Below are 15,164 nucleotides of genomic sequence, written 5' to 3' on the forward strand. Positions count from 1 at the left end.
TGACTGTGCAGACCTTTTGTGGTGATTTGATTTGAATACTTAGTCATTAGGGAGTGGCACTACTTGTCAGGGATCATGACGTGTGGCCTTGTTGGGGTAGGTATGACGTTGTTGGAGGAAGTGGATCCATAGGGGGTGGATTTGGGGGATTTCAAATGCTTGAGCCAGGTCCAATGTCTCTTCTACTGCCTGTGAATCTGAATGTAGAACTCTTAACTACCTCTCCAGCAGCTTGTCTGCCTGCACACTGCCATGCTCCCTGCCATGATGCTAATAAGCTAAAACCGAAATTGTAAGTCAGCCCCAATGAAATGTTTTCCTTTATAAGAGTTCTGAGGAGTGGATAGGGGGTGGGATGGAAAGGGGAGTGAAGTGGAGGGTGAGAGAAAGGGGAACTGGGGTTAGTATGTAAAATGAAAAAAAATTAAATAATAAAAATGTTGCCGTGGTCATGGTGTCTCTTCACAGCAATAGAAGGCTTCATTATAGCTTGTTTCTTCCTTGGGTTAAAAAAAATGAATAAGTCAACAGTAGAAGTGGCGTGTGATGAAGAGCAAATGGAGAGCCTGCAGGAGAGTTTCTCCTCCCATGTTTCAAGTAACCTTCCAGCAGGTACAGTCTGATGCTCTGGTTTAGACATCATTGGTCCTCCGAGCTTGGTCCTCAGGATGGTGTAACGAGAGGAGGTGTGGAACCATTAAGAGGCTGTGTAAAGTAGAACCTCTTTAGGGCAGCAGGAGATGTTTCCTCTCATGGCCCCAAAGATAGAAATATTTCTCATGGGATCATGGTTAGATCTCTGAAAGGGTTCTCATAAACATCTGAGCTAGCCCAACCCAGTCTCTCCTCTCTGGCTTCCTGTCTGAAGATGGGGCTTGTTCCACACTGGCTTTCTTTGTTTGTTATAAGCTGCAGCAAGGGAAAGATGTTCCTAAGAGCTTGTATCTGCTGTTCAGATTTTCATCTTCAAAAACAAATTTAACTGGTTTTTCTTCTTAAGTAGCAGATATTAATCTCGTAGGAGGCAGAAAATCACAGACGGCAATGGGGACAGATGAAGGCCTGGAGTCTACAGGAAGATAACTTTGCAAATTGCCTAGGCTTATCTGCTACTAACAGGCAGACACAGGTTTTAATTTAGTCCCCTCTGATCTTAGACCACTGCACTAGAACTGTAAAGTGTCGATTTGACACTTTCCTTTTCTGTTTCCCTCATGAATTGTTGGGAAATGCAAATACAATAAATAGATACAGGTAGGATTTTGGTAATTGGCAAGTACTCACCAGATGTGAGATTCGCCATGTAGCAGACTCTTCCTGAGCGGGCAGGGCCAAGTAGAGGAAGAAGGGGGAGGCTGGGTTCTGCAAATACAGAGGCAGGTCCTGTCTTGATGGAGAATTTTGACAACGCAATCACGGACATTCTTGTATTTTAAAAAGTTATTCATGAGACTACTATATTTAATCTTAATTTCTGAGGTTGGGAATAGACATTTTGAGTTTTGCATCCAAGGCGAGTTTCTATATCTCATGGTCCTAAGTCCACCCCTGATGTCATTTGCCTTGACATAGGCTTCCCAGCGTGTGGAACATATACATTTAACAGTGTCCACAGTCATTTAGGCAGTGCTTTGTCCTGGTGTTAGGGGACACTTCTTCATCTAGATACTTCCATTTTTCCTCTCTGCCTTCTGACTAAGTAAAGGCTAAAGTGTCAAGTTGGCAGCTTGCAACTCAGAACCAGGAGAGATGAAGCTTCAGTCCCAGATCTCCAACAGGTGCTTGGGAGCATCTTCTATTTGCTCTCAAGGTAATACTCATTTCTTCTCCCCCCAGGAAGCCAGTTGGGAAATAATTGGAATAGACCAATAAGTGCACTTACTCACTAGATTCAGAATTGTCTAAATAATTAGAAATACCAGCAGACAGCTGTAAGATTAGATGAAGAGAGTTCAAGATGCATGCTACCAATGCACACCCTGTCCAGTTAGGTTCCCCCTGGCTCCCAAGGAAGGCTATAGCATCCAGAAGGCAGCTCTCTCTCCCCTGTAACAATAGTTCCTGTTCTTTCTAACCTACTTCTCTTCACACCTGGGTAAGTGTTGTCAAAAACACACTAAACAACCAGTTCACTTTAATTTCAAATAAGTCATTTTAATATAACTAGGTTCTACTTAGTATATGGAACAGAATTATATATAATTTTTTTCTGGATTTCCAACTAACTAGACAACTGATATTTCATTCACTATATCTGCCAAGACTAGCCTTGTAGATAATTGCACCCACTGTTGCCGGCTCCTTGTTAGGTTCCTTTAGCCTTGTTCACAGCTTTGCTAATGGTTTCTCCATTGAACTCTACTTGACTTCCCCAGTAGAGAACACTGCCTAGTTTTTGATTAACGGAACTCATGCTAGTGGGCAGCAATAACTATTATGTTTTTATGGTACTGCTTCGTTTCTCATTTTGTCTTCTTTTGGTGGCAGGCAACATAGGTTTTCTTTTATAGTGAAATATATTTTCATTTAAGAATAAATGTATTCGTGGAGGTTGGGGGTGTACCAGACTTGGTAGAGTGTTTATGTAGCACGCACAAGACGCTGGATTTGATCCCTACTACTGCATAACTGGGGCTTAGTGATACACACCTGTAATCCCAGCACTCTGGAAGTAGAGGCAGGAGAATCATTAACTCAAGGTCATTCTCGGGTATATAGTGAGTTTGAGACTAGCCTGGAATACATGAGGCTCTGTCTCAAAATAAGTAAAATTAAATAAAATAGGTAGTTATGTTTAAAAAAAATAACAGTAGAGGTGGGACACACCCGTGGCAAAGTTCACAAATACAAGCAGAGAATAGGTCCCGGAGTTCAGCTTACTTTAGATCAAATCCCAGGCCCACCACATAAAATAGTCACAAACGCTAAAAATAAATGAAAAGTATTTAAAAATATGGGGTCTTGGGTTTTAGCAGTATCAAAATTACATCAGTACACAGACATACATACATACACACACACACACACACAGATACACACACAAATCCCACCTTACTCTAGGGCACAAAGCAAATGTTAGAACTAAGAGTAGAAAGTGGGAATTTTGTCGCAGGCCCAGTGTTTCTCATGAGACCACAGGCCTGGTGTCTTGCATATAGAGGAATTGTTGTGCCAGCTCTGGCCCTTCCCTGCCCTGAAGGCTGACTGGTAAGAGTAGTCCGACCCCATGATTGTGATGTCCTACACGCACCATCTTTGAACTTCTGGAAAGAAGAAGAGAAGAGATGCCACTGCAGTCTGAGTTAGAGGGACAGCTATTCAGAAGTAACCAGAGAGCCAGTTGCTATGCCAATGCTTTTTAAACAGAGAAGGAGTACCAGAATGAAAGGGCATGGGAGCATCTACTCGGCATGCCTGGAAGGCCCTTTGACTCCTTCATGACAAATCGGGTCTGTTCTCTGCTCAGTGTCTCCAAAACTAGAAAGTCTGTGCTGTTGGTAATCATCCGCCTGTGTGATGGATATCTCTAGACAGTTTCGAGGGTGAGCAGGACTCAGAAGCATAGGCCTGTTCAATCCTTCAGTTGTCTGAGATCAGAGGACCACTGGTTATTGCAGACAGGCAGCCTTGGGTTCTCCTGTCTTGTTAAGAGACAGAAATGACAATGAAGAAGACAACAATAAAGGTATAGACACTTGAAGGGTTGGCAGCTTGCCATTGAATATTTGGATGAGTTGCATTGTAAAGCCTATCATGTCTCTTAATTTCATACTTAGTAGGTCTTCAATAATAAAGTTTTTTCAAATTTTAGTGATGAACTCACTCTTCTTATGAGTCACCCAAGAAGGGTCACACCAGAGGCAAAGAGCATACCAGAATGTTTTGTAGCATAGAAACAATAGGGATATCCTTGAATTTTCCCTAAGGTAATTAATCAGATTTTCAGAGATCAGGAGAAAGGAAATACAATTTTGATCAGAAAAGCTCTCGTGTCATGGGTAGGATTTTTGACTGATGGCTGGTATTTATACAACATGGAATACAGAAGGACCCTCCCACTAGCTCCCCCTACACACCACTCACTGCCTATCAATACACCTGATGGAGGCTCCTATTTTGGTTCCCCAGCCTGAATTAAAAGAATATCTGGCAGCAGATATTACCTGGAAGGGAGGGAGGGCCATGGTGTAGTAGCTTTAGGGAGAAAGCACTGCAGATTCGTTAAGTGTGTAAATTCTACAACTAGTAAGAAGTGCACTGAGTCCTTCCTTTCCTTAAAGAAATTTAGAACCCTATGCATTTTTGTTTCACCATTTGTAGAACAGGAATGACAAAATCTTCCAATCTCTTGGTGTTGATGAAGGTTAAAGAAAATATTTAGCATTTTTCATGTGCATGTGCCTACATGAGTTTATGTGCCCCATGTTTATGCAGTACCCACAGAGCCCAGAAGAGGGTGCCAGATTTCCTGTAACTAGAGTTACAGGAGGCTGTGAGTCACCTGATATGGGTGGTGGGAACTGAACACGGATGGTCCGTGGAAGCTGTAAGCTCTCTTAACAACTGAGCCGTCTCTCCAGCACTAAGGGTGAAATATAAAAAGTCTAGAAAGTCATCTAGATGAGAGATTAGCAAGCTTTTTCAGTTAATGGACAAATGGTGAATATTTTTATTGTTGACATCCACAGTGATGTATTTTTATTACAGTAATAATAATATTTTTTTCATTTTAAACTCTTAATTGAATTTGCCTTTTGATAACTTCACACTTGTCTGAAAGTACATTTATATTCCTGTAATTTTCCCACCCTCTCTGGTCTCCTTCCCAGTCATGCTAACCCCTTCTCCCTACAAGTCCCTTTCCAACAGTTTATTTTGGTTTGAGACCGATGGGAGTTTAAGTTTTTTAAGATTTAGCTATATTATCTGCATGTGTGTTTTGCCTGCCCATGTGTTTATACTGTATTCATGCCTGATATCTGTAAAGGTCAGAAAATGGGATCAGATTCCCTGGAATTGGAGTTCCACCATGTGGGTGCTGAGAAACAAACCCAGGTCCTCTGAAAAAGCAACCAGTGCTTTAACTGCTAAGTCATCTTTCCAGACCAAAACACAGAGGGCTTGACCTGTATCATCTGTGTGTTCAGGGGTTTATAAACTATCCATTGGAGCCTGGTGGGCCCCTCAGTGGATACAAAACTGAAGATAGTAAATATATATAATTTTGCTTGAAACTTGACAAGCTTTTTTCAAGTTTTAAGCTTTTCAGGGAACAAAGTCCTGTAGCAACTCTTGACTTTACAGGGCTGTGCGCTAATAAAACTTTAATTGTTAATCAGGGTATGGGCAACAATCTGTTTATCTGTGCTTTAGATCAGTACCAGTATGTCTTCAGAACTGGTGACTGATTTCCTACTTCAGAGCACTGTAGTATCAACGGAGTCCTTACTTGAACTGGCAGATTCTCAAAAATGGAGTCTGCTGCCGTTCATCTTTATCCCCCTTGGAGAACCGTTTCTGTGGATAAGTCAGTGGGAATTGGGGAGGGTGGATTCATTTCTTTGGACTTTAAATCAGCCAAGAGAATTGTATCTTCCAAGTGCTTTTGGTATTGCTTTTTTGAAATGTTGGCCCCTTGAAGGTTTCATTTTTATTGATCAAACTTTAGGGTGTTTGGGGGATAATCTGAGGAATAAATAATACACAGCATGGTTCATTTCTCATTAACTCAGCCGGATTCAGCAGCAGAGCAAGAGAGTGAAAATTGTATATGGGAATGGTTTGCTGCAAAATGTGAGTAGATTGAGATAATTTAATCGTGTACTTTTAGCTCTCCCGGAGGCCTGAGTAAATCTTCATAGCCAAGAGAATTTATTTGATGATGTCAGTGTAAGAACAGACAACGTTATTTCTCAGGACAAGCTGAGCAGAGGCAGCAGTTTAGCCGTGCGGTGTGCCCTGCAAACATCCACGGTCTCGAGTTCCAAATGAAAACACTCATTATTGAGCTTATCTCTCGATGTGCTATTAGCTGGAAGACAAAATTGATGCTCTTCTTAGGTTGCCTGTGGTGACGAGAGGAAAGGATAGAATTCTTCGGCAGGCAGTTTCCGTTCTGTCGTCTGCTTGTTGTTTTGCTTTGCTTTCTTTTCGTGTCACTCCTAGAGGTCTGAACTTCGTGTGGCCTAGGATTCTCCGCGCTAAGTAGCATAGTAGCGCCCCACTTCCATGGTTTCCTTTGACATGTCTGTACTGCTACGGCAGAGGCTACGCAAGCTGCACTGGGTTCTGGGAGAAGAAACTCAGACAGCGGTGTTGTGAGACATGCATTGGGTGTGAGGGTTCTGGGCTGGATAGTTTTCTTGTCAATTTGACACAAACCAGAGTCATTGGCAAAGAAGAAATCTCAGTTGAGAAAGGGTCTCCATTAGATTGGCCTATAGACAAGTCTGTGGGTCTGTGGGGTGTTTTCTTGACTAATGATTGGTGTGAGAGGACCCAGCCCACTAGAGGTGGTACCACCCCTAAGAAGGTGGTTGTGAGTTGTACCAAAACAAAAAAGAAACAAAAAACAAACAACAAAAACCAAGCTGTATAAACCATGAGGAGCAAGTCAGTAAGCAGTAGTCTTCTATGGTCTATTGAGATTCATGCCTCCAGGTTCCTTCCTTGAGATCTTGTCCTGACTCCTTTCAGTGATGAACTGTGTCCTGGGAGTTGTCAGATGAAATAAACCCTTTACTTCCTAAGTTGCTTTTGATCCTGGTGTTTTTCATAGCAACAGAAATCAAACAAATGCTGCTACCTTTAGTGGCAAGCTTTTGTCACAAATGGGACAGACCTAACATCAGTCCCCTCCATCTCTGTGGCCTGCTTTTGTGAGTTCTCCTAGCTATGGATTGAAAATAGGTTTTAAAATGTGTCCGTTGCATATGTATAGAGACTTCATGCTATTATTCCCTAAATAATAGCATAATAACTATTAAAATAGCATTTACATTGTATTAGGTGCTGCATTCATCAGGGTTCTCCAGGGGAACAAAGCAGATAGAAGGAATATATACTAATGGGGATTTATTAGATTGGCTGATTGAGCTTATTAGACTGGCAGTTTTGGCAATCAGCAATGGCTGTCCCACACTGAAGAAGCCGAGAAGCTGGTTCCACACATTCTATGAAGCTGGAGGCCTCTGCAGTCCCAATATGGCACTGAAGATCTAGACAATATCTAGAGAGCTGCTGGTCTTCAGTGCACATCTGAAGCCTGCAGAAGCTGTGATAGCAAAGGAATCATCATCATCGTCATCATCATCATTGTCGTCATCGCCAGCAGCAGCAGCAGCAGCAGCAGCAGCAGCAGCAGCAGCAGCAACAGCAGTAATAGAGTAGATTAACTCACCAGCAAGAGTGAAGGTGATGTAAGCATAAAAGCAAAAAGTTTTCTTTCTTCCATGGCTTTGTTTTAAAAATCTGGGCGACTGCCAAACATAGGGTGGGTATTTCTGCATCATTGAAGAGAATCAAGATAATCCTCCAAAGACATGACCTTGAGCCAATGGGTCAATGAGTGGACAACCCCTCATGAAGACTCTCTTTGCAGGCGACTCTAGGTTGGATCAAGTTGGTAGTTAAAATTGACCATCACCAGATGTTGTAAGTACTCTAACAAAACTTGTGAGACTCTGGGTGAATGATGTGCACATCCTATGATCCTATATAAGGGACATGAATATCAGTGGGATGGGGTATCTGTAAGGAACAAAGGGGACCTGGTCCTTAGAGTCCCTAACCCTAGAGACCAAAAGAAACTATATATTTAGCAACAGCAATCCTCATTTGAATAACCTTATGCCCCGGAGGAAACATTAAAATTCTGTAAGTCACCTTCCAGCATACAATAGGGCTGTTTCAGTCTTGTACCTGATTATAAGAACAATTAAGAGGTGGTGGAGGAGAGAGCTCAGCTGGCAGAAAATGTACCAAGCATGAACGAGGCCCTGCGCTCCATCTCCGCTCTGCATAAGCCTGACATATTGGCACACATCTGTTATCCCTGCACCCAGGAGGTAAAGGCAAGTGGATCAGAAATACAAGGAAACTCTTGCCCACACAGTGAGTTTAGCGGGGAGGGGTAAAGCTGCAGAGAGACGCACTACATAAATGTACATTACTGTTCATTTCATTTGTTCTTTGTTTCCCTTTAGACCACACTTTACAGTAGCAGTGGGTGGAAGAGGACATCAGGGGCACACAGTTGCCTGTTCCATGGGAGCAAAGTACGAAGGTCTTTAGAATCCACGTGTAGAATTAAAACATGCATTCCATGTTTTGTGTTAGCTTAGACAATTACTTGGGCAACGAAGGTTCTGATTACTCTTTAGTCATAATATTTTCTCCAAATACTCGCTTGTAATTAGTCACACTCTAAATCCATATGCTCAGATCAGGACGCCTGAAACTGTCAGATGTCACATGGCTTTCTCTGGGAAGATGCAACATCTCTTCATCTCAGCCAAGGCACCAACAGACCGAAGGAAGGGTCCAGCCAAGCCCCACTTGCTAAACAGACACGTTTAGGAGGTTATTTGCCATTGCTTGGATGATTCAAAGGCAGCTTGCATGGCCAAATGCTCTCAATGGCTGCACAATGACAGTTTATGGAGAGTTGGACAAAGGTTACAACCCCCCAGTCAACCTTCCACCTTCTCTGTACTCCAGCGCATCCTTTCCCATGATGAGTCCAGTTAGGTGCAGGTCTAGAGGGAGTGTTAGCAGCTTGCGGGGCCACCATATTCTACAGGTTGTCAGTAATCACTTCTCCATGATGGAGATGGTCATGTCATGCATGGCAGACATAGCTACTTTGCCACAGGAGCAGACCGGACGCTTTTCATAATTTCAAGTTTCCATTCTTTTTTTTTTTTTTCTGTAACTTTTTGGTGCCTGTCCCGGAACTAGCTCTTGTAGACCAGGCTGGCCTCGAACTCACAGAGATCCGCCTGCCTCTGCCTCCCGAGTGCTGGGATTAAAGGCGTGCGCCACCACCGCCCGGCTCAAGTTTCCGTTCTTAATGAGCCAATCTTAGGGGCTTATGGTCCTGGACTATACATCAACACTGCTTGAGACAAGTGAGCAGCAGGAATAAGACAAGGGAGCAGCAACAAGAACCTTCAGGGGTTCAGACTTGCAGTTCTAGGAAGATACTTATCCGCTAAAGTTGGGTCTACAAAGCAGCAGAGAAAACTCACACCACCACAGTCTTTGCTGAACCAAAAGGTGTTGTTTACTCCCAGGTTCTATCCAGAGTTATAGTCCTTCTCGATGAATATTCTCCTAGGCAGCCTGTGTTCCCTTCATAACTGATTTGTAGCTGAGGCCCCTCTAAGTTCTGACATGCCTGGACTTTGCTGGTTCCTACTGTGTGTGTGTGTGTGTGTTTGGGGGGGGTGTCAGTTTGCTTTCTCAGCGTGTGGCTCTGTCCCATGTATACTAACCGATGAAAATAGAGACTCAGGAGAGGAAGAACTCTGCTCCACACATCACTTTGGCACACAGAAAGTCCCAGACTTCTCAGATCTTTCCTTTATGGACAATTTATACTGCAGAGATGTGAACCAAAGACACAGTGAAGTACCACGGTGCGGTTGGGGATGGGTAAGGAGCAAAGAAAGACGAAGAACAAAGGAAGCACGGGCTCGTATGCGTGATAATTCCATTACTGTGTTACCCAGACAGATAAAGCCATGTGTGAAACACTCGGTCACCTCAGCTGGATTCAGGCTCTAAGAATTCGGGATTCAGAATTTGAATTCTTGTTTTCTTTTATTTTGTACGAGGGCTTCTCTAGAGGAACAGAACTGATAGAATGAACGCTTGACAATTTCACGTGTCTGATACAAACATTTACACTGTGGCTAAATACGATTACTTGGAGAAAATATTATGACTAAAAAAGCCATCAGAATTGTTGCCTTCCAAGGCATTTCTTCTCGTTTTGAAGATTGCTAACAGCAAACTTGGAGAGCATACTTCAGCAGAACACGGATTCTAAAGACCTTCTTCCTCTGACCACGTGGGTGAGGTGGTTGCACACGCCTTCTTCAGGCCACGCCTATTCTCAAGTGCCATCTAAAAGAAGATAACAGAGCATGGAGATTCACAATAATGTAAATTGATCTAGCACTCGCTCTGCTTCTTCTCTCAAACTAATTGTGGAGGAAAAGATGCCCATGTACTTCTGATATTCCTAATGCTACCTTCTGATTGCTGCGATCCCAGGTGTGAGTCAATAGGCCCTCTTTAATGCCCGGTGCTTGCTGGGTAAACACTACCAAGTGAGCTCTCTCCCCAGGCTGCTCTGATTTGTAATTTAGCTGCTTTATGATCTCAGGTACAGGACTGGAACGGTAAGCCCGCTGCACACTGTTCAGAAACTTGCACTTTGTAGTGTTTCTCCCAGAATGTATGGTTATGCAATTTTTAATTTAGAGGTTAGAACTTCTTTCATACTCAAATACCAAGACCTCCTGTATTTTAACATTTGAAAATTCCTGTCTTTAAAAGTTTTTTTTCTGACTATCAAATCAATGCATAAACATTTTGGGAAAATGATGAAGTGGGAAATGAGAAAAACCCACTAAGCCCCAAACAACATAAAGGACAGTTATGATCCCAGGACCTGTCTTGGAAACTTTTAGCAGTTTGGCAACTATTCTTCCAATGACAGAGATACATATAAAATTACTTGCCAGAGATGTGACACACGTCTTTAATCTCAGCACATGGGAGGCAGAGGCAGGTGGATCTCTGTGAGTTGGAGGCCAACATGGCCTACAAAGTGAGTTCCAGGACAGCCAGAACTGTTACACAAAGAACCCCATCTCAAACAACAACAATAATAACAAAACAAACAAAAAATTACTTGACAATAATGGGTACATCGGTTTTTCTATATTCTGTAGTTCTAAAAAACATTTTCTAAGTTCTTTGATGTCTTTGGTTTTCCCCACTGTGTACAAATAGAAATGGAGGATCAAAGGCTGAGGATAAATTAAATATCTTTGGTTCAAGAAAAATGCATTGACAAATATAAAATGTAATGATATTCAAAATGTTATAAAATCAGCCCAGGTTGGAGCAAATGATCTATCTATCATTTTAGCTTTTAGAGGCAGGGGTTCACACTGCCTCTACATCCACCCTGAATACCAAGTCCACCCTCTAATCTGTGGTAATCCTTCTCGCCACAGCTTTCCCAAGTCTTGAAGTTTTTAGGTTCATCCACATTTAGCTAATATCTACTTTAAAACAAAACTTTATGTATAGCAATACAGATTATACATTAAACAACACTATAATAGAATATTTGATATAGTTTTAAATAAAAGAAAAGGGACATTTTCAAAACCCTTCTCCTAAAACAAATGTTTCATTGTTTTAAAATCACTTTTTCTGAATGGGTCAATGTGGCATCAGTGACTAGTCACGTCTCATGCCTGTCGCATGAGTGATCAACTGAACTGAACAGAAAGTCCAACTTCAATATCAACCAGGCCCAGCTAATATATTTTTAAAGAGTAAGAATAAAAGCCATAGTGTTGTAGAATAATTTTTACCTAATTATTAATATGATTTCAATATTATAAGGAGTTACTTTTTTGTTGCAAACAACGTTGACCTAGTTTCAAAAAATAAATTCCAGCTCATTTATCCATTTAAGGATTATTTACATTCTTCGCAGAAAATAAAATATAATAAAAGGTGGCCCTGTTCACAGAGATTGTCTTGTAGGGTGAGCAATAAAGAGAAACATGAATAAGTACTCAAAATAACAGATTTGTAGAATATAGGAAATTAAAATGTGCATATACAATAGAGTGATGTCAGAGTAAGACTTTCTCAGCATAGACAAGTGTATTGTGTGGTTAAAACCGATGTTTGATATTTAACAAATGGTGCTGGCATAACTGGATATCAACATGTAGAGGAATAAAAATAGATCCATATCTATCAGTATGCACAAAACTCAAGTCCAAATGGATCAAAGACTTCCATAAAACCAATCACACTGAACCTCATAGAAAGAAAGTGGGAAGTACACTTGAAAGCATTGGCACAGGAGACCACTTCCTAAATATAACTCCAGCAGCACAGACACTGAGAAAAACAATTAATAAAGGGGACCTCCTGAAACTGAAAAGCTTCTGTAAAGCAAAGGACATGGTCAACAAGACAAAATGACAACCTATAAAATAGGAGAAGATCTTCACCAACCACATCAAACAGAGGTCTGATCTCCAAAATATACAAAAAACTCAAGAAATTAGTCATCAAAAGAATAAGTAATCCAATTAAAAAAAATGGAGTGCAGACCTAAACAGAGAACTCTCAACAGAGGAGTCTAAAATGGCTGAAAGACACTTAAGGAAATGCTCAACATCCTTAGCCATCAGAGAAATGCAAATCAAAACAACTCTGAGATTCCATCTTACACCTGTAAGAATGGCCAAGATCAAAAACACTGATGACAACTTATGCTGGAGAGAATGTGGAGTAAAGGAAACACTCATCTATTGCTAGTGGGAGTGCAAGCTGGTACAGCCCCTTTGGATGCCAGTGTGGCAATTTCTCAGAAAATTAGGAAACAACCTTCTTTCTCAAGACCCAGTAATACCACTTTTGGGTATGTATCCAAAGGATGCTCAATTGTGCCACAAGAACATGTGCTCAACTATGTTCATAGCAACATTGTTTGTCATAGCCAGAACCTAGAAACAACCTAAATGTCCCTCAACTGAAGAATGGATAAGGAAAATGTGGTACATTTACACAATGGAGTACTACACACAGAAAAAAATGACATCTTGAATTTTGCAGGCAAATGATTGGAGCTAGAAAACATCATTTTGAGTGAGGTAACCCAGACCTAGAAAGACAATTATCACATGTAGTCAATCATAAGTGGTTTTTTAAATCTAAAGCAAAGAAAACCAGCCCACGAATTACAATCCCAGAGAGCCTAGACAGCAATGAGAACCCCAAAAGAGACATACATGGATCTATCGTACATGGGAAGTAGAAAAAGACAAGATCTCCTGAGTAAATTGGGAGCATGGGGACCTTGGGAGAGGGTTGAAGGGGAGGGGAGAGGCAAGGAGAGGAGCAGAGAAAAAAATGTAGAGCTCAATAAAAGTCAATAAAATTTAAAAAATTGATGCTTGACATGAGGAGACTAGTGCCAACCATGGGTGAAGAGCATTCTGGGGAGAGGGGACACTGAGTGCAAAAGTGCTGAGGAGCAAACGAGGCTAGCAGGATTGGAAGAGCCAGAGGTAAGCAGGGTCAAGGATGTGTCATTTTGTAAGGAGGAGAAACAGGTCAAAACTTCATTTCTGTGCAACCGCAGCAGTAGTGGTACAAGACATGAGAAGATGCCACGTGGCCCTGAATGTTGAGTGGAGTGTGAAGTGCAGGGAAGAGGAGTAGGCTCTGGGGAAGGAAGGCTAGCAAACTTGTAGGTCCCGGTGGGAGGGGATCGAGCAGGGGCCACTGGGGCATGGGAGGAACAGGATGCACGTGGGTGAATTGCAGTTGAACTTGTGCTGGAGAGGAGACAGGAGACACGGAGGCAGAACTGATGGGGGAAGTGTGCGTGGAGGTACAGACGAATACTGGTGAATATTCGGGGACAAGTAGAATAACTTGTTTGACTGTCTCTTACAGCACTCAGCAGCATATAAAAATGTTTTCTAGTGCCAACAACACTTTCCATTTATTAAGAACCCAGCACAAACTTAATACTGCCCCCCCCTTTTCCTCTTCTTGTGCAGGGGGATCAAGGATACAAAGGTGTACATTGAATGAAATTCTTTCCTCTTTATTTTGCTTAGTAAATTACCAACTAGCCCGTGCTTTCCATATGCCCTTTGCCCTACTGGGGATTGCATTGCCAAGGAAACAGATTGTTAAGCAGAGGCGCCTCAGCTAAATCCTATTAAACATGCTATAATTCAAACGAAATGTGCAAAACCAACCAGCACTTGGCTTTGGAACACAGGCCTCCAAATGTCCCCTTCCTAATTCCTAACACTATACTTAATAAGATCCAACGTTTAGAGGGCTGTCCAATGCTACCCAGAGTTCCAGACTTGCACATTCCTGCCTCAAATCCCTGCTCTGAATGTCAGGATTTTTAATTAGCCCCACCAAATGGTATTTTCATATAATAAACCCTTGGCATACTGCTAGTTTCAAATGGCAGGGGAAAGAGGTATTCTTTTCTATTGGTCTTGGTCTTTTTTTTTCCTGTGTTAAGCACAATTGCCTATATACCCACATGTAGTCAAATATAGCTGAGCAAATCCAGAATGGGCTGTCAGTGGAAGTTTAGAGATGGCATACTTCAGATTAACTTTATACACAAAGAGCCTTAGGTCCAGTGCCATAGAGCATAGATTTATTTTCCAAGGTCACAGAGTTTATTAATGGGCAGCACCAGAGGCAAGGTCCACCTGCTCTGCCTGAAAACCTAGTACCGTTTTTCTGTCTCAAGGCTATCTCTCTTACCTCCTCTTAAAAATTGCCCTCACTACTCTTTGGCATCAATTTTTTTTATGTTCAAGTCCCTCTCTTACCTGCATCCTCTGCCCCAAGTCTCCTTCACAAAGTCATTGCCTTTTCCCTCCCCTGATTGCTTCTCAGATGCCCGGATATCTCCACTGCAGCAAATTCTTTCAAACCTCACACCCACGTTCATCATGTGTTTCATTACTATGTCTTAGGCTCAGCTCTCTCTTGGCAAAATAACGGCATGATGGTGTATACCGATAAGCCCAGCCACTGGGAAGTGGAGGCAGGAGACTCGGGGGTTCAAGTCACCTTTAGTTACATAGATGGGAATATGGTGGGGCCTAGGAGAAGATGCTGCAGGGGAATGGGAGGCGTGAGATTAATTTAGTTATGAATTGCAGGCAGAATAAACAGATTTGCAGTGGAATATAGATAGAGATGTGAAGGCCAGCCTGGATCACAAGAAACCTTGTTTAAAAAAATATATATTTGCACATCAAATTGTATTTCGCATAAGTCTATTTTCCAATTCAGTGCCCATGGGTTTTGGCATAAGCCTGTCCTCACTTGACCCTTGTTGTTTCATTAGGAAACAT

This window comes from Chionomys nivalis, chromosome 21 (genome assembly GCF_950005125.1).
Source record: "Chionomys nivalis chromosome 21, mChiNiv1.1, whole genome shotgun sequence".
Taxonomy (NCBI): Eukaryota; Metazoa; Chordata; class Mammalia; order Rodentia; family Cricetidae; genus Chionomys; species Chionomys nivalis.